This window comes from Bombus flavifrons, chromosome 17, assembly GCF_040668555.2.
Source record: "Bombus flavifrons isolate JBK064 chromosome 17, iyBomFlav1_principal, whole genome shotgun sequence".
NCBI lineage: Eukaryota > Metazoa > Arthropoda > Insecta > Hymenoptera > Apidae > Bombus > Bombus flavifrons.
The window spans coordinates 6,021,690-6,042,147 of NC_138458.1; the positions used below are offsets into that span (position 1 = coordinate 6,021,690).

At 39.0% G+C, this 20,458-nt stretch overlaps 1 long non-coding RNA gene across 6 annotated transcripts in view; it reads left to right on the forward strand.

Moving 5' to 3' along the window:
- Positions 1-20,458, forward strand: part of LOC138188725 (uncharacterized) — a 181,420-nt gene that overhangs the window by 26,274 nt on the left and 134,688 nt on the right. The window lies entirely within an intron of this gene.

Genomic DNA, 20,458 nt, shown 5'->3' on the forward strand with positions numbered 1-20,458 from the left:
CGGCAGAAAGAGCGCCATGGGAAACTCACCGTGCCGGTTCGTTTGCCGAGCACTCCCCTGCTCGAAAGGGATCCTTTTCACGGACGATCGATTCCTCCAGCTATTCCACGAGGTATAACCCCGCCACGAGTGTCTCTTCTTCTTCGTCGTGCAAGGTCGGGACCTTGCAAGCCTCACCGACAAGTCCTCCGGCTGGCATACCACGGTCATTACGAGCCGCGCTATCGGCCAACACACACAAAACGATCCTCGAGGGCTCGAATCGATACGCACGCGGTACCTGCCCCCGTAAAAAGCCAAGCGGACGCTCGTTTTCTCTTGGCCATGCGCCCGTGCCACTCTCGGCTGCTTTGCACCCAGCGGTAGCCACTTTGAATCCGCGCAAATCAGCCGGATTGATGATGGAAAGCACGCTACTGGTAGACGACCGGCTCGCCTAACCGCGTACACGTGAGCCACCGTGCAAAGACGATAGCAATCGCTCGCAGAATTCAACTCTTTAGGCGTCACGGCCGCCTCTACGCGTCGCTGAATGTCATCGGCATGCGGCATAGACGCATACCATGGTCTCTGTGAATCGTGCAGCACTCGGGATACGGTTAAGCGAGAATATTACAAGCGCTAGAGATGAAGACTACGAGGGAAGAATATGTTTGGTAGAGTTTGTCGACTTTTTCGGCTTGGTGTTGCGCCGTGTTGGACAGCCTGAGCTTCCAAGAGGCTGAGGAAAGAATAGAATAGAAAACGTCAGCGTGTTCCTATCTCTCTGAAGAATTTGTTGGTCCTTTTGAAACTGTCTGTAAAGCATCGCCTATAGTAGTTGCTAGAGTAACAGAGTTCATAAGATTCATATCAGTAACAGAGAGTTGATTTAAAGTAATTATGTGATCTAATAAATAACCAATTACAGAAGAAACATGCAAATTCAATGACAGATACAATATAAAAGTTAACAGCCACCAAAATCCATTGGTTTCTCAATTACTTGGCACGACGGATCAGATCCGCTGACTGAAAAGACGTCACCCTTCGGATTTAAGCGTCAGATTCAACTAGAATCGAACATACTGTAAACTCTTGTAATGCAAATTGTAATTCTTAGTGAGAATAGATGGTAAAAGTTCTGCGAAATGAAAAAAGAAAATGTAAAAAAACGATGGCCGCAGGGACGTAACACCAATGGCGTGTTAACGTACTTCGAGGCGAGCCACACTCGGTGAAAAGATAAGCCTGGAAATAAAATTTTCAAAGCCAATCTACCAGATAAATGTCAATATCGTTGGCTCTGTATCACAGTGATGTTCAATTTTCGTCGTGGCGATTACCAAAATTGCCAACGCATAAAAAATTGCAACGTCCAGTTAGGAAGGAGCAGGCACAGGATGGAAATTGTTAACTCCTGTAATTGATAAGATAGAAAACACGTTAACAAACGGTATTAATATTGATGGGCCGCGTATACATCGGTGGACGTGAACGCGTGTGAACCAAGCGTATGTGTTTTGGCGTGTAGGTGCACGCACGCTAACCTACGTGTCGAATAACAATGGGGTGGCAACGTTATCGATAAATTACCATTACCGTTAGTGCCACTGTTGGTTACGTTATCATGTAGCATCTCTATTCGCGAACGATGCGCCGTACTGATAGTCTATTTAGCTTCCTCGTATGATGAGAACAGAGCTACGCGCGTCAGCTATTTAGTCGGCTCCCCTCTCCTTTTATTTTTCCCTCCCACAAACTGTAACATAATTGTTTCTAGTCGATGGTCGAAGAAATTTTTCCTCTTTTGTTCCGCGTTACAATTTGTGGAAAAATATTGATTAAAAATTGGGGAATGTGACAGGATCGTTGGAATAAATTTTTCATACTAATCGAAAGATGTTGAATATCGATGAAAAATTAAGGAACACCACATTATGGAAACGCAGTCGAGTGCTTTGATCGTCGAGCGAGGAAATTGCTGTTTTCCTATCATTTCTGAGAAGCGAATAACATGGTAGCAAAGTATCGATTGATCATTTCGAAAGAAGTCGATTATTATTGCTTAGGAAGATTTTTGAAACGTAGATGGAAAGATTAGCGAGTAGAAATAGTAAGGAAAGGATAAAGAACAATTTGAATGCTTGAAATATTAATTCGAATGAGTCAGTCGATCGTATCGCATGTCGAGTGAATTTTTTCAATAATGCCTGCCGTTTTGCATAATCTTGACATTTTCTAAATTATCGATTCGTTTTATTAATAAACGATGTAGGTCGGAAAAGTGGATTAACTAATTACAGGAAATTGTCCGAGATATTTAATATACAGCTGATGAATGGATCGTGTAGGCAAACGTTATAAGTAATGAATACACATCAGCTGTTTACATCTACGATATTTATTTTGCTACATATCTTCTATCGTACACAGACGTGACATCGTAAGGTAAATGAATAATGTACGAACATTATTGACCACGATGTTATCTAGGAATGTGACAACTGATAAAGGTAATTGATTAATACATTATTCAATTTACCAGAAAATTTTATTACAATTCGAACGAGATAGATGAATCTGATCGGTAAACACTTGGATATAGAAACGTAATACAGGAACAAATGAAATCGTCCTGATCAACGCCGTTAAGGGGGGGCTAAGGTTAATTCGTACAAAAATAAGGCATGTTTTTGTGAATTTTTTCTGACGACACACTTAAAATCTGTTTATTAAAAGCAATAGTACATTAAAGTATGACACTCGAAGAATATTGTATAAAATTTTCACGGAGAGATATTAAAAAATACGGCAATGGCAGCAATTATTCGGAAGTGTCTCGGAAAAAAGGTAGAATCGCGGTGCCCCTCCTAACTTGATGCTGGATTATCTGAAATAAAAAAATCAAAGTTCATTCGTTAGGTAAGAGTTTTGCCCAGGTAACGCTGGGAGGGTTTATCGAAATTTCAATTTTTCACTTTTTTCGAACACTTTGAAGGGAAAACGCGATTTTTTGCGAAAAAATCGGCTAATTTGTTACTGTAAAATAAAAATAATTAACAAATTTGAAAAAACTCCCCGGCGTTACCTCGTAAGTTATGTACAGAAATAGCGTTCAAAATTTCAAAAGGATCGATGCAGTAGTTTTGTAGTTATGAGGGGCACCGACTTTGAAAACGTGACTTGTGGGGAAAACGCTTTAAAAACTAAGAAATCTGGTATAAAACGTTCATAAGCGAATTTTATCGGCTTACCTCGCACTGAATCGTCAATGCCAAGTCCATAAAGGATGTTGCTATCATCCACGATGTCTAAAGCATCTTTTTGCTTCTAATACAATAATTTTCCTGCCACGTACATACATCCGCCACGTGAACTGTAAATTGAAGAAAATTTCGTTTAGCAGATTTTTGTCCTGTTAAATTTCCTTTCACCGATCCGCCCAAGCTTAATAAACAGCTGTAAAAATTGACAACTCTCAGTCCTCATTTGCATTACAATCACGTTACATGATACATACGCGGCGTCGTTATCCATTTCGACTTACGTTGGCATTTGTTAAACGAAGCCATGTTGCTCGCGCAGAAAATCGCTCGTCCATTCGCTTTCTGTGTTCCCTTTTTTTTCTCTAGAATTTTGATAGCCTAACGAGACGTAAAAGTGGACAGTAACAGATAATAAAACGTGCGCTGGTCGATTCTTTTTCTAACGAGCGAAATGAAGCGATTTTCATCGTGGTCCGGCGAGTTGTACTCGAGCATAATAAATCAGCGTGTCGCGCGACCAGACTTTGGAGCACCAGGCATTGATGGAAATTTAATCTGATGAAAAAGACACTCGAGTAGGATTTTAATATCGCGAATCTGTCAGGAACAAAGCGGCACTCCTCTCCTCCGCGTCACCGCGTGATTAATAATTTATTATCTGTCTATTGGTGGACAGCGAGTCGTTTAGCGCGCCATCGAACTAGCAGCAGAGAAATTTAGTAATTTTCACGCTTGTACCCATCGTTCTATTCGCTTTTATCGGATCCGCCCTTATTATATCATCGCATAATATTATTTTGTCGCCAAATCTTGTAAACGTTTCTTCTCGCAAGAAATATCTCTCTGCTTCTCCGTAGATCATTTTGTTGGCCGTTCTCAGCCTGAGGATTCTTCGTATTTGATTTTAATTGCCTAACTTGCTGGCGAAAGTTACACGTACAGACGTGTGCAGCTTATCGAAAGCTGGGAATTCCATACGTTTGAATTTAATGCACGTGTCCATGCCGCTAAATCTGTTTAAAATTCCCAGGAAGATGATTCATAATTCGCATGGCGAGAAAAAATGTACAAGCATATCCGGGCGAAATATTTCTCTTGCTGGAGAATTGAATGAAAAAGAATAGAAATAAAGAGCGAATCGTAAATAAAACTGGTCGGAAAAAAGAAGAAAGGCAGAAAGAAAGAAAAAATTGCGGTACTGTTATGTGATACCGACGTTTCGGTGGTCGTTGAAAGTCGAATGCAATGGTCGGCGGGGAAAAAAAGGAAAAAGTAGTATGATTTACCGTCGATTTTCTATTCCCAACGAGCGAGACCTCTCCAATATTTAGATGTCAATTTTTCCTTGTTCAATGTTTTATAAAAGAGTTGGACGCGTGGGTGGGACGAAAGTGCGAAATTTTTTTACGGCTATTTCTCACGTCAGTATGTCTTATCGCACTGCGTTCTTAACACAGCCACGATATAACAATTTCAAATCGAATATTTTGATGCTTCTTTCGTTTGCCACGTGCACCGATAAATTTCAATTTTACATAATCGTTCGATTACATCGCCTGGAGAGTCTTGTCTTTGAAAAATACACTCATTCATTTTCGACGTGAAAAAAAAAAAAAAAAGAAGGAATGTATTTACCTGATAAGCGTGATAGAATAAATATGATGTTACGCTGTGGTTGCATTGATTTTGTGCGTTTCTCTTTGAAGGAAAGCGATTTTAATCCGCGTTGCGGTATGCGATCGATAAGCGATAAACTGTAATTTTTCCGATAAACTATTATTATACAAATTGTTATCCACGCTTTGAAGTTATTTTTTGAAATTAACTTCTTATATATGGTAATACGTTAATTAAGATCTCTGGCGAAGATGCGCATCATAGCGATGCACAGGCTGCTGATTTACAAGGAATAACGCGTATTTTGTAAAATTGTTCTTTATTAAAAAGCCGAGTCATACGGAACTTATGTTAAAAGTGTAGACGTTTGAGTGAGAATTAATTTTTTTAAATTATCCAACGATTATATATTTAAATATATACAATGTTATACGGCATATATTGTATGAAACATTGAAAGTAGCTTTATCTGTAGTCGTTCAAATCCACGCTTCCTCGTAATTTCAAATAGAATAATTTTTCTATTCAGGATATTATTATCCACATTCGACGGCGCAAATTTCACGCTATCGAACAGCTTAAGTTAATAATTCCAGGTAAACGCGTACAGTTGACCAACGATTTATCGTAATTCGTCTAACCAGCAATTATTTCGCAGCTAATTTTAAACCAATTACAAGCATTTCAGTGTATTCTCTAAACGATCTATTAGGAAAATCATTTACTCCTTTAATTATAAACAGCTTCTCCTATTAAACGATAATTATTAATTACGCAATTATCGATAGAAATCTAAAGAGAGAGGGAGAGAGAGGAGGATGACAGGAGAGGAACAAAGTTCCGAATTTCTAAAATGCTGTCGAGAATTAAAATTCAACTCTCTTGGGACTTATTCTACATCGATAGTTCTATAATTAGGAAACTTCAATATTCGTATTTATAAAAATAATTCTTTTCCTACCACGTACTCCGTTTCACAACTACCATGTTATTATCCACGTTCGACAGCACAAATTTCACGCTGTTGAATAACACACACACCGGTCGTTAGGATTTTTCATTTTCCTGAACGAGCAAACGTACAACTTAGATTCTAATTTCAGTTCTCGGGAAAGGACCTTATGGTAAAAGAAAAAAACAAAAAAAAAAAGAAAAAATTCTTACGACATTTGCAACAATTTCTCAACATTATTTTTACTTCATTCTTACAACATTTTTTCGTCATATTCGAAAACTCTGTACTCTAGAATTTTAATACGCTGTTCATCTCTACTCGAACGTCGCAAATACTCGCACAGTTGAAAGAAAAAAAGCGGCTCGTGCGCTTTGAAATGTTCACCAGAGAAATGTGTCTCGTGCAACGTCTTATTTTTCCCAAGGATAATAATCAACGTTTAAAACACAAGTCGTGTAGCGTAGACTTGTCGAGAAGGAAACATCCTGAGTGCTACGGAGCTGCTGGCTCTGCGATGAAAGTTGCTCTAGCTTAGCAGCCAGCTAGAAGCCTGTTCTCCGGCTACTTTCTAAATTTAGGCGGTCTTGCTTTCACGCGCCGAATTTCTGCGCGAAATCACGTCCAACGTAACGTGGCCCTAAACGCGGTTATTATTCTTGACACGCGTTAGCCAGCAACGTCGATCGAGTCGCTTGGAAAAACGCTTGAACAATTTCCCGCTTTACGTCCACCGCGAACGATGATTCACTGGCCACGCGAACAACTAACAGTTTGTTGTTTGCGTTTTAATTGCACCGAGGGAACTGTTAGACAGAAAAAGAGAAAAGGAGCGACGAGAGAACTTTATGGCGAGGAAATTTCATTTTCTAGCAGATTTCTTTCTTCGGAATATTATATCGTATCTGTTTGTTTCAGTCTGATGGCTTAGAAATTGTTCACTCTTGGCTCTGTACTGGTTTATATAAACGTAAAACTAAATTTGCAGACGACTGTACTTCTCAATTTCTTGAGAATGTGTTAAGGAATAGGCGCGAAGGTTGGAATTTATTTGTCCACCAACGTGCCTTTTCATTTCACCTGGCTAATTTGCTCGATCGATCGCAATCGTTCAATTCGTGGCTCGCAACTGCAAGACTGGAAAGCGATGAAATTTCAAATGAAATCTGGTTTAACGTGGAATAGATAGAGAGACAGGACACGTAGGATAAAATAATTTAATATATAGTAATATTGTAATATCCTGTAATATTTTAGAATATCGATTCTGGTTAATTAGCCTCGCACTGACAAAAGCGTTTCACGTTACTTGAATTTAAGCAATTTAAAATCAAGTTAGCGATGAATCGAATATAGAAGGCTGAGATATATTCGAAGTTAAAAATAGTCGCTGACCTGTACGAAACTATTATCGATCAATGAGGAACGAATGAATAGTTTTATCAAGAAATAAACCCATTTTTATATATAGCAATTGTACCTGTTCGCGAAGATAATAATTTTTGCCAATACAACGCTTATCTTCCCCCAGAAACAGAAACCCAACGAACGATTATACTTTTTAGAATTTAATTTTTCTTCTTTACAATGTTTATTGAGAAAAGAGTTTAGAAAAAAGGCTTCTTACATTTGAATTGAGAAAATATCTGTATCTACATTTTTAATTTTGTTGGAATTAGCAACTGCGATTCTTTTCTTTCGCCAATTCGCTCAAGTCAGTTCTTTTGTCACGACCAGTTGTCACTTTTACAGCAAACTTTGACATAGATTTCTACAAAATTCTCTGTCGACCCTGAAACAATTAGGATTTGTAATGAGAACATTAGGAATAAAATGTTTCACACATTACATTTATCTATACACAGTACATTCATTTATTGCACCGAATGAAATTCACAATTTTCGTCGTCGTAGCTAATCGACGAGTCAAAGCATCTGAAACTAGCGATAAATCGGAAAACTAAAACGAACCAAACCAAACAAGGCATAGACACGTAAAAACTCTTTCTCTTCTGAACGTTCCTCGATTCCTCCACTTTCGACCGTGACCGAAACGTTTCTTTGGAAGCCCCCTAAAGAAAAGAAAGAAAAGAAAAAATAGCGGTAACGGGACTCGTAGTAACGTTCACGCTGCTACGAGAACGTCGAACGATCGAACCACCGTTCGTCGCTCTGACACGAACCAACGAAAGAGGAAAAACACGTACGTTGGTCGAACAGTGAACGCTAATGCTCTCTATAAAATACTCTGGCGATACCGACTGAAATTAACTCGCCTGAGAAACCGTTGCGAGCGTACGGCACACCGCCGGATGTGTATAGATCGTGGAGTATGTGATTCACGGTATGACTCAAGCTGCAAGAGAAGGCGCGCCTGGATCGCGCGTTTTCTAACTGGCCAGTCGCAGCGCAACTTAATGCCCGTGGTAGAAACATACGACAGGACTGACCGAGATCGCCGTTCTGGAATCTCGATTTCTCGCAGCAGCTACCTGTTTCGACACCTGTTATCGATATCGCGCGTGATATCCGCTAATTACGACGAGATGTTGTTGCATTTGTTGAAGATAGTTATGAATATTACGGAAGCTGTGACTCGTTGGCAATTTTTCGCTGCTGCCGCCAACTGGTTCGATAAATTGCGATCGCTTCGGGATCAGGCGATTAGATAATTAGCAGATCGCGGCGGATGTTTATCAAGACGTATGTAAATTCACGTTCATGTTGGTGGAATCGAAGAAACGGAAACCGAACGCAGATTTGTTCTCGATGTTACGAAAGAGCTGTGACTTGTTAACCATTTTTGCTTGTTTTTTTTCCCAACCAGCCTGGTAGATCGCGATTAGATAATTATTAGATCGCGGATGTTTATCAAGATGTACGTAAATTTACGTTCACGTTGGTAGAACTGAAGCTGAATCGAGATTTGTTCTCGCTATTACGGAAGCTGTGACTTGTTAGCAATTGTTTTTACGTAATAACGCGATCAGTTGGAGTCGATGAAATTAGCCAATTGGTAGATTACGGATGTTTATGAAGATGTACGTAAATTTACGTTCACGTTGGTAGAACTAAAGCTGAATCGAGATTTGTTCTCGCTATTACGGAAGATGTGACTTGTTAGCAATTGTTTTCACGTAATAACGCGATCAGTTGGAGTCGATGAAATTAGCCAATTGGTAGATTACGGATGTTTATGAAGATGTACGTAAATTTACGTTCACGTTGGTAGAACTAAAGCTGAATCGAGATTTGTTCTCGCTATTACGGAAGCTGTGACTTGTTAGCAATTGTTTTCACGTAATAACGCGATCAGTTGGAGTCGATGAAATTAGCCAATTGGTAGATTACGGATGTTTATGAAGATGTACGTAAATTTACGTTCACGTTGGTAGAACTAAAGCTGAATCGAGATTTGTTCTCGCTATTACGGAAGCTGTGACTTGTTAGCAATTGTTTTCACGTAATAACGCGATCAGTTGGAATCGATGAAATTAGCCAATTGGTAGATTACGGATGTTTATGTAGATGTACGTAAATTTACGTTCACGTTGGTAGAACTAAAGCTGAATCGAGATTTGTTCTCGCTATTACGGAAGCTGTGACTTGTTAGCAATTGTTTTCACGTAATAACGCGATCAGTTGGAGTCGATGAAATTAGCCAATTGGTAGATTACGGATGTTTATGAAGATGTACGTATGTTTACGTTCACGTTGGTAGAACTAAAGAAAAGGAAGCTGAATTGAGATTTGTTTTATCCCCTAAACATACGTAACAAGTACCGTAAATATTTCACACATTTATATCTATTCTGTACGTTTCACGCATTTAAATTTCTCATAAATGCTTCATGAACATCGGCAATTGGTAATTAGTTCCGTGGACACTTTGATCGATTTGTGTTTAGAACGTATGATCGTCATTAAACTGTACAAATTAACGACAAACTAATGCCAGAAAAGAACACTTGCTGTCTGTTTATCAGATCAATGTAAAGAAATCATAAAACTTTAAAAACAATATTATAAATTTAAAAACAATATCAATAACAAGTAGACTCGTTCAATTCGATTTCATATTTTACACGCTATGTACTGATTTGTTTTCTGTTTTGTTTTCACAAAAAATATATTCAAATGTGTTAAGCTCACATTTAAACACACGAACTATCTCATCATCTGCTAATAAGCTATTAGAGCGATTGATATGGTTCGTCTCGTGTCTTTTCACTTTAAAAACTACACGCGTACGACTATTCCTTCTACTTTGAACTTGTTAACTCTGGAGCAGAGGCGCACCATATGTGTGACATCTTGCTTTTTTCTGAACGTCTTTAATGGTGGCATAAATCGTGCGGGAATGCTGGAATAGTTTAAAATCTATGCTCCTCGCGGACCTTCCATTTACGCTTTTTCTACAACAGCGTGCCTCTTACGGTAAATTTAATCCTGTTAATCGAGTGCGTATGTCGGTCGACGAGCTTGATAACAAAATTGATATTTTCTACGATTCTAAAACGGTCTTGATCGTTGCCAGCAGTTGTTACTTGTAATAAATGTTCTCAATTATCTTTGTCCATTTTGTTTTCTCGTCTGATTTATCGTCTACGTTTCTCATCTTCTTTTTCGTCCCGCATACTGCTGGATGGCGTTTCTCCTCGGTAAATATGTGCTATATTTTAATTATATATTGATAGAAGAACGCAAGCTAACAGAAATGAAAGAAAAATCATTAAGAAGAGCAGCAAGGTATGAAGGGAAAGCCATAGAGTGAGAAAAGGAACGAGTAAATCAGTGCATAAAGGAAAGAAAGAGAAACTGAGGAAATGGCCAAGAAGGGAAAAGAGAAAGAAGGGACTAGAAGAGGTGAGAAATGAAGGGACACAGATGGAAGCAAGAGAAGAGCAAGATAGGATGACAGTAGAGCAAATTATAGAAGAAAGAAGAAAGAGAGAAGCAGAAGAGAGGGGGGAAAGGATAAGGGAATCCAAATATAACAAACGCTATAGAAAAATCGCCCAAGAAGAGTTACCAAAATACTTAGAAGGGAGGATGAAGTGGAAGGACGGAAAAATATTAGCAAGATTCGGATGTGCAAACGAGACCAAAGCAAAAGGGAATGCCGGAAAGAAGAGGAAGAAAAAAGATGCAGGCTATGCAAAAGGAAAGAAGAAGACCTGAGACATGTAATAGAAGAATGCGAAATAACGGGAGGACCAAAGGACACGGAAAAGATACTAAACGAGACTGGAGAAGGACTAACGGAACTAAAAACGATAACAGAGAAGAAAGGAGCAATACCAGACGGGGAGGAACGACGATAAGGAAGCAAAAGCCCAAAAGTTGCCATAGTTTTACAGACAGAATAATTAAGAGAGTGCAATATAATAAAGTGGATAAGAGGGGAGGTAGATATATAAGAAGCGAAATAGGTAAACGAGATATAAAACCGAAAGGCACGGGCTAAGCAATAATAAATGTGCCATATTTTTCCCATAATCGCAACAAAATTATAATCACATACGCTAAGAAGAAAAAATATATAACAATCGTACCGACAACTAGCAACAAACGCAGTGCCATTTCTGATGATTCCGGGGGCGCATCTTTTACCTGTAACAGTCAAATGAGAGTTCCCTAACGTTCCTAACACGTACGATCGTTCATCGAGACGAACGCTTCTGAATCCGAAGAGAGAAGAATAACAGAGAAAGCCATAGAACGAACAAGTATCGCGTCTACGCTACGTATTATGTACTTCGTTCCATTTCATCGTGTTTTATCAGTTATCTATGAGCTCTGTTAATTCCTGCGATGCGCGCGGAATGTCTGCGGATCATCCCCTCGCAGCCGCAAGGCCTAGGATCGGTGATTCACTGTGAGTCAGCGGTTCGTTTCGTCGTATTTAATGTGCTGGAAGCGGAGAATGACGCGGGGTAAAGCAGGAACGCCGCAGGTTGATCAGTCTGCTGCATGCTATCCGCGCCGTGAAGCGAAACTTCCGTGAACTTGTACGCTCGTCGTTGGACGTCTAAATAACCGAGAGCCTGTCCAGTTCGATACGTGTGGCGTTGAGGATACGAGCCAGCCAACGAGTCAATGTTCTTTGTTCTTGGCAAAGATTTTCACGCAGACCCGACCGTATTACGTAACGTGGAACGTCGCAGACCGAGGCGACGCCATTCTACTTGGACTATTCTACTCTCGATAACGCATACACACAAAAAAAAGAGACAAAAGAGAAAAGGATTTATCACTGTAGCGCAGGACTAGAAGGAAATATTCTCGTCGCGTTCGGTTCATCCTCTTTCACGATCCGTCGACATCGACGAGTATATTTTAATTGGTCACAAGTTAACGAGTATGGCGATTGGTCGAGACGGAGATTAGATGCAATTTATAAGGAAGCTTTGATTTTTGTATCCTGTTTTAAAATTAAGTTTGCTTTATTCTCGGGTTTGACTAGTGTTATAATCGACTGAAGCGAAGACTGGTTGGAATTAACAAGATCCATCGATTCTTTGATGAGATGCTGAAAGAAGTTTGAAAATGCGTAGTTGCATGAAATTACAGAGTTTGGTCGTTAAGTTTCTATTATTCGAGGTTCATGAGCATTATAATTGGCCGAAATGAAGATCGGTCAGAATTAACAAGATTCATCGATCGCTTGAATATTACAGTTCGTACAGATTGCTCGATAAATATGAATGGCATAAATTATAAGTACGTACGTGAGTACTCTTGCACTCGTAAGTATAGGACATCCGATGAGTTTGTACGAAACGCGTGATAATTGACCCAGATTGTGCGACAGATTATTAATCTGTGAGAATTTTGTATTCGTGTAAGGTTAACGAATAACACGTAGTTGAAAATATCCCTCGTCGAATAGTAATTCGTACAAATTTTAATTTCCTTTTTACTTCGTTTCGACTAATTTTTCCTAAGTCTACCGAATGACATTAATACTACCATGAGAAGAATCTATTAAAACAAATTAATACCGATACGTTGTACATAGTATTACTGTTGTTATACGTACGATATACTCAATCGATACGTCGTACAGTACTCGATACAGAATTACGTGCTCAATGCATAGTATTCATAGTAGTTCGCCTATATTGCCTACTTAAGTATCTTACGATCAAACAGCTGGCAATATCTCTTTGAACATTAAGTTTGGATACTACGTATCTATCATCGGTTTGATGGAAGGCTGATACGGCAATTAATTGGAAATAGAAGTTTGTTGGCCATTTGCCATTTAACGTTCGAGAATTTTGGGCCGAAAACGTAAACAAGCTACTATATATTATATATTGTATTATATTTGGCCCGATCATCGTACAACGGGCTATGCCCGTGATACTCACGTTTGGTCCGATCATCCACTACGGGCTATGCCCATTTAGCTTTTGTCTTTACCATTTAGCTTTGGTCTTTGCCATTTAGCTTTTGTCTTTGCCATTTAGCTTTTGTCTTTGCCATTTAGCTTTGGTCTTTGCCATTTAGCTTTGGTCTTTGCCATTTAGCTTTGGTCTTTGCCATTTAGCTTTTGTCTTTGCCATTTAGCTTTTGTCTTTGCCATTTAGCTTTGGTTTTTGCCATTTAGCTTTTGTCTTTGCCATTTAGCTTTGGTCTTTGCCATTTAGCTTTGGTCTTTACCAATCTCGAACAGCGTATCGTTTATTTTTATTTTATCGTTTTATTTTATCGTTTATTTTATAATTAGGGTTCCATGGCTCCTCGGATGGCGACTTGTTCTTCTCGTCAAATAGTACAATTTTATTAACAACAATGAAAGTAACAATCTAGTGCTTGAACATTCACTTTGAGAATCCATTGTTGGAGATATCGAAAGACGGACGATTTGCTCGATTATCTCAAACGTTGAAATCGCCTCACCAAATTCTGCCAATCTAATCGCAGACTACCAATCTAATCGCAGACTACCAATGGACAATGCGAAAATCTTGGCTCAGCGCAGGTCTTGCACCTGGTGGATGGAATCGTTGCCACGCGATCCCGGGCGAAACTGCCGCGGAACATCCATCGGCTTGCGTCGATCGTTGGCAAACTTCTCGTCTCCGCTTCCTGGAGAATCGTCGTCCATTCAGTTGGCTACGGGGAAGAAGGGGTCGCCGTGCTTTCGGTCGTCGCGATTAGGGTGAAAAAGCGGCCAGGCCATACGTACTGACGTATATATAGGGAAGGGTGGATGAGGAGCGCGAAGGAAAAGCAGCGAAAGATAGAGAGCGAGAGAGCGAGCGAACGTGAGAGCGCGAGTAGGTGAGCGAGAGCAGAGGAAAAGGAAAAAGAGAAAGAAAAAGAGAAGGAGAGACACTGCGAGCTGGAGGAAGAGCCGAGAGGAGAGCGAGGAGAAAGAGGAGGTGCAGCTTGATACGAGGACGTTGGAGAACGGCCGTTAGATATACACAGTTTGTGGCGTCGCCGTCGGACGTCCTCGGGCGACGGCGCCACCGTCGCCCTCGTGCAGGCGTCCCTCGGCTAAAGTAGGTTAGGTCGATGAGGCCACGACGATGCCGCCGCCACCGCCGCCGCGGTTTCTGCGCAGCGGTCTCGATTCTTCAGCTACTGCCTGCAACCGTCTTCCTTCCTCCACCGGCGGACGATGATTCCGCGAATAGTCACTTGTAGTTACGGTCGCTCATCGATTTTCATAGTTCTTCGCCATCGCGGCATCGCGGATGGAACGTTCACTTGGACGATCGAGCGATGACGATACGAACTGAATCGTATCGATTATTTGGCATCGATGCGTATTGATAGGTGGTGGAATATCGATGCACACGGTAGCGGGAATAAAGTTATGCATCGATATTATCGGTATCGGTAGTCGTCGTTCAATTGGAAGCAATGAAACGCGACAATGAAGTTACATAGTTTGTTTGAATCAAACCTTACGAACATACGAGAAACTTAACTTTCTTTAATATCGAACCTATGTACATGGAATATTGAACTTGATTATGAAATAGACTAGCGTGAACAGAGAAAAACAGTAATCTTGAAAGGAATGGCAGAGGAATAGGAAAAATCGTGTCGATCTTCTTCTTCTTATGCGATCGATCTCGAACATCAGCGATTCTATGACGTTAAAAGAAATTTGCTGATGTTGTCGATAAAATTACGAAGAAAGTCAGATTTCTCGATAAATATCGTATAATGGAATATTAATATTTCGCACGTATACATAGCAGATTCTCTTCTATTGTCGCTAATTAATAAGCTTGTACTTGATGCGAAATTGAACCGCGATAGGAAAGAAATTCGCAATTAAGGATGACCAGCGAGCCACTGCTGTGAAATTGTAATATTCACGCAGAAATGGCGAATCGTACTATGAAAAGTCGCGAGGTAGTCGCCGATAGACACAGAGAAGTCGATATCTCATCTACTTGCCTTTGATAATTTCGTATTCGTAGGGCCGCGTCGAGCCGGAACGCTTTTCAGGGATTTTAGCGCGTTTTAATATTTGACCAGAAACGACGGGAATTCGTGAAACGGAAACGGATAGTTTTCGAGTAGTTTCCCAGGCGAATCGTCGAAGTCAATAATAGTTAGTTCGAGTTACAAGCTCATCGGTTTTTCTATTTCGCTCTGCGCTTCGTTTTCCACGTTTCAAAGGTTGTGGAGGATCGTAACGAGATCGCGATATCAACATCTTTTTAGTGCCACTTCCGCCAACTCTTTTACATGTGTACAGATTTTCATGTAATAAATCGTGTAACGAGTATCTAACAAGCAATCGATTATCATTACAAATTGTTAATTCTATTTCTACTCGTCATTTTACCGAAAGTTCCACTACATTTGCTTTATGCGAGAATTATTTTCGTCTGTCGGAAAATATCTGGATAACGGTAGTTGTTATTACGAATTATTAATTCTCTCTCTACTATGTAATCGTTTAATTATACGTCAAAATCGTTTCTATCCATTTAAAGATATTTACCACCCAGTAGATTATAATCCCGTACAACGTAATACGTTTAAGAGGTATTTTTACAGATCCACGAGACGCAGAAACCAGTTCAGCTATCCTAGAATACTAATGGTCGCGTGTATGGTCACTCATAAAGCCGCGCAATTGATTTTCCTATTCCTGCCATCTAGTCCCAGTCCGCTCGAAAAGCGACGATTACTCGAACTTTCTCTTACCGAGTTTCCAGGTCTAATTTTCATCGTAACGCGATCTTCGATACATCCAAATACGATTTCAATCGAATTTCATCCTTGATTTTTAACGCTACGAGGGAATCACGACGCTTGGCGTTCAAATTTCCCGCCAAGGTTATCACCAGTGGCGCAGCAACTCGCCGCTTGAGCGGGCAATTTTTTCCACCGTTTCTCCATCCATCAGACGTTTTCCAAGCGATGATTCTTGCTTGGTAATAAAATATCAGCGTGAAAGCGCGAAGAAATGGGCTATCGTTGGAAGGCAAAAGCGAGGTTATCATGTAGGCCACGTGACGTCATATCACGGTCTGTTAACAAAATGGCCGCCACCACGACTGGACATGGGGTCATCATTTGGCAGAAAAATTCTCAGCGCTCGCGCTTATTACGGCGCGCAGCTTATGGTCGATTTGGCAAACCGCGACTCTTTGTTTATTTATTCACGAGTTTATTTTAAGGCGACGCCATTAACGATAAAGCCATTAGCGGCCATCTAGAAAGTACATAATTAGTGATTTCACGTGTTTGCGAGGTTATGCGATAATCGGTTACACGCAATCGGCCGGGTTTGTCCGTTGAAAAAAAGTCCAAGAACTGCGAGCCTTCTAACACAAGCGACGAACTGGTTTTTTATTTTTTTTATTTTTTTTTTTTTTTTTTTTTTAACGTTACGTACGTAATATACGTATGCAGAGTATTCACGTTCGTCGCTAACGTTTTTCTCGCAAGCGATAAGAATGAAAAAAAAGCGAAGCAGGAAAACGATGAAACTCGAATAAATAGCACGCGTTGAACATATATCGTGTACGGTAAAATTAGAATACGATACAGTAGAATTAATCTGCACTTAGATCGAGCCGATATAACGTAATTGCTGATACGAATCAACATCTTTGGGAAAATTAAAATAGATGTATTTCGCGATGTATTTTGTTAATACGTTTTGTGTTCATTTGCGAGAACAAGTTACTATTACAATTAGCAAGATGATGTACAGAAATTGGAGCGATCGCACTTATTTGGTTCATGACGTTATTAACACGATCGATCCAGTTTCATAGAGTTTGAATTATGATTTATAACCATCTTATTTTCTTTATTTTCCATGTACTTTGCAATTCGTTCGGAGACACATTTTGCAAAATTTACTGATTCGTCAAATAGTAATTTTGTTCGTATCTATACGGTACAAAACCTGACACGAAACTACACGGTATATATTTTTAATTCACAGTTTACTATCGAAATGATATAATGAGATTTAATAAGATTTCAGAAATATCGTTCAGTGTGGCGTGTACGACGATAAAACTATTGATAGTTCCGTATGAGTAAGAACAAGTGATAAAAAGGATGATAAGTTGCTATTCCGAGCAGAGATCCACGCTGATTGTGCATATTGATGGCTATTTACTCCGCAGTTTCGTTGTTTCGTTTCCCTTACGACGCGTTTTATAGTACGAGGAAGTTTCTGCGATTCTAAGCACGTGATAATAAATTAAACACTGCAGCGAATAATCTGCGCTGCACAAGCTGGTCTTTACAGTTTGATCAACTAAGACACGTGCTCCTTCTATTATCGTATTGCTGGAAATCTTCTAAAAGCAATTTCCATTTATATTTTTCTTACGATAATATTTAGAGCAATAAAGAAAAACAGCGTGTGACGAAGAATCTGCGTTGTAAAAGTTGTTTTATTCTCGAGAATCTTCGCGTATTATCATTTTCCACGAAGAAAGTTGTTTTCTGAATTTTTTCTTACGACAATATTTAAAACAAGACACGTGCTCCTTCTGTTGTCATATTGCTGGAAATCTTCTAAAAGGAATTTCCATTTAATTGTTTCTTGCGATAATATTTAGAGCAATAAAGAAAAACAGCGTGTGACGAACAATCTGCGTTGTAAAAGTTGTTTTATTCTCGACAATATTCGCGTATTATCATTTGCCATGGAAGAAAGTTGTTTCCTGAATTTTTTCTTGCAATATTTAAAACAATAAAAACTACATGCTGTACTGAATAATCTGTGTTGTACAGTTTCGTCAGTTGTTAGAACGCGTTATTGTATTATTCTGTTGCGATGTTGTTGAAAATCTTCACGTATTATCTTCCTCCATGGGAAGAATTTCATTTTCCAGTTTTTCTTACGACAACGTTTAAAACAGTAAGTTTTAACACATAGGGAACACGGTAGCTCGTAAATTAGTATTGCAGCCGAAGTATAAGTCGCGTTTGACATTTACCAGAGTATTTATTGCATGCTTTCCAAATCGCTGATGCTGCTTATTTTAATGATCGTATTTATATCACGAGCTGTGCTGCAATAAAACGCGCATAGGGCAATAAATATTAGTTTCAAGTAATTAAGTATCAATGTTACTCTTTGTGTAAACGTATTGCTTGATGTGCACCTATAGTTAGGGAATCGTGTTCTTGAGTTATTCAATACTACTATGAGTCACACATACGAAGCAAAGAAAAAAAAAATGATTACGACTCACACATACGAAGCAAAGAAAAAAAAAAATGATTACGACTCACACATTTCCATTGCTTGAATAAAATCCCATTTAATGCGCGACTTGTGCACTGATTAATTAGATTCACGCGCGTAATTGGTTTATTTTGTTTGGTCTCAGCGACGTTGAAATTTATCTACACGAATTTTCTATTGCAACAAAATGCAACGTAAAAATCGTGCAAGAATAAAGAAATTAAACGATACGAACATACAGACACGTACATGGAAATAAAAACTTGACAAATATACATTTAATAAAACTATCTTTAATTCAGAGCGTATTTGCCTTTGTTATTTTTCGATGTCGCGCGAAAAGTTTATACGGCGTCGTAACATTTCCAAATAAATTTTACTGTTCGCTAACGGCTGTCCAAACAACAGAACGGTAATGCGCCACTTTAAGAAAAAAATTGCCCAATGGGATCTTTGTTCCTGCGAGAGTTTACATTTGTTTCACTCGAACTCAATCTTTCCATGTTCCATTTTAATTAAAAAGAAGTCCATCTTTTTCTCACTTTGCAACGGTTTTGCAACGCTTCGCGCAGCTCACTCCATGTAATTTACCGTAACTGCTCATTTTAGACCAGGTGCTAAACAGTTACATACGTAGAAATCCCATAAATAACTATCATGTTCGTTCCATTACTGGAAGTATCGTGCCATCATAAAATACCAGTTACCAACTAAAAACAATGATTGGTATCTTGGAATTGTTTCAGATCGTTTGAAAGCTCAGAAGAGGTAGAATATTCAGATAGTGAAGAAATCAGACATCATTTGAACGACCCAGTTTGCTTACAAAGTAGAGATGCTATTGATATGTTAAATATCGTAATATTTTTCATCGATATATTTATTATATTGCCATTCTTATTTTACATATATTCCTATCCCTTTTACCAATATCTTAATGATTTTACCGATATATTTGTTATATTGCTATTCCTGTTCCTTTTCCTATTTCCTTTATCAATATCTTAGCGACTTTATCGACATATTTATAAATTGATATCGATAAGTTAGGAATTTTATTTATAATTCTCAATGAGAATCGATTGTAAATAGTCCACCAAATAAAAAAACAAAGTTAGAAATAATCTATTGGTAATTCTTTAACCAAATTATATTACCAATAGTAATAACTTATTAACATCAACTCGTAAATGTATCGATGAAACCATTCGGATGTTGATAGCAATGAGAATTTGATAGAAACATATCGATGAAAGATCGTTAAAAAATTAACAAAAGGACCAGCGATGAACGAGATATAGCATGCAACGAGTAACAAAATCACGATCGATTTTATTCACGTAATCTTCTCCAAACCTATCGAAATACGTTTTAGTATATCAATTGAACTTCGTATAGTTTTATCAGTTAACTGATACAACTTTAAAAGATGAATAAGAAATTATCAAAATGTCGAGCGAGCTTCAAGTAATTTCCAAGCTCCTCGTGGTCATCGTGTGCGATTTTTAATTCCAATTTAATAAAAAGAACAATCTTCCTTTTTCCTTCCCCTTCTTATATTGTTTATTTTGTTTGTTTCTGATCGAAGGATACAAGGGCTTTCACGCTTGTTTTACGTACGAAAGGATGATCTGTCGCTTGCGATAAAACTAGCCGACGTATTATACGCACTCGTATCGGAATATTTAACTGGCGCGGTGAAACGCTTTGGTAAAAATCGTTTAGAGCCGAGAAAAATGGAAAAGCGGAAACGAGCGCCTGGTTACGGTGTGCAAGAAGCTTCTCTAATTCCATCGTCTAATTTTCCGGGTTTCGGCGGCGCGCAATTTTTCGCCGTTGCACGGGTCGCGTGTCGACGTCTCGTTCAGCTCGATCCTCTCGACAAATTTGCGTTACATGGAACCCAATAAAATATCGAGTTATTCAGTTTATCGCAGGCAAATG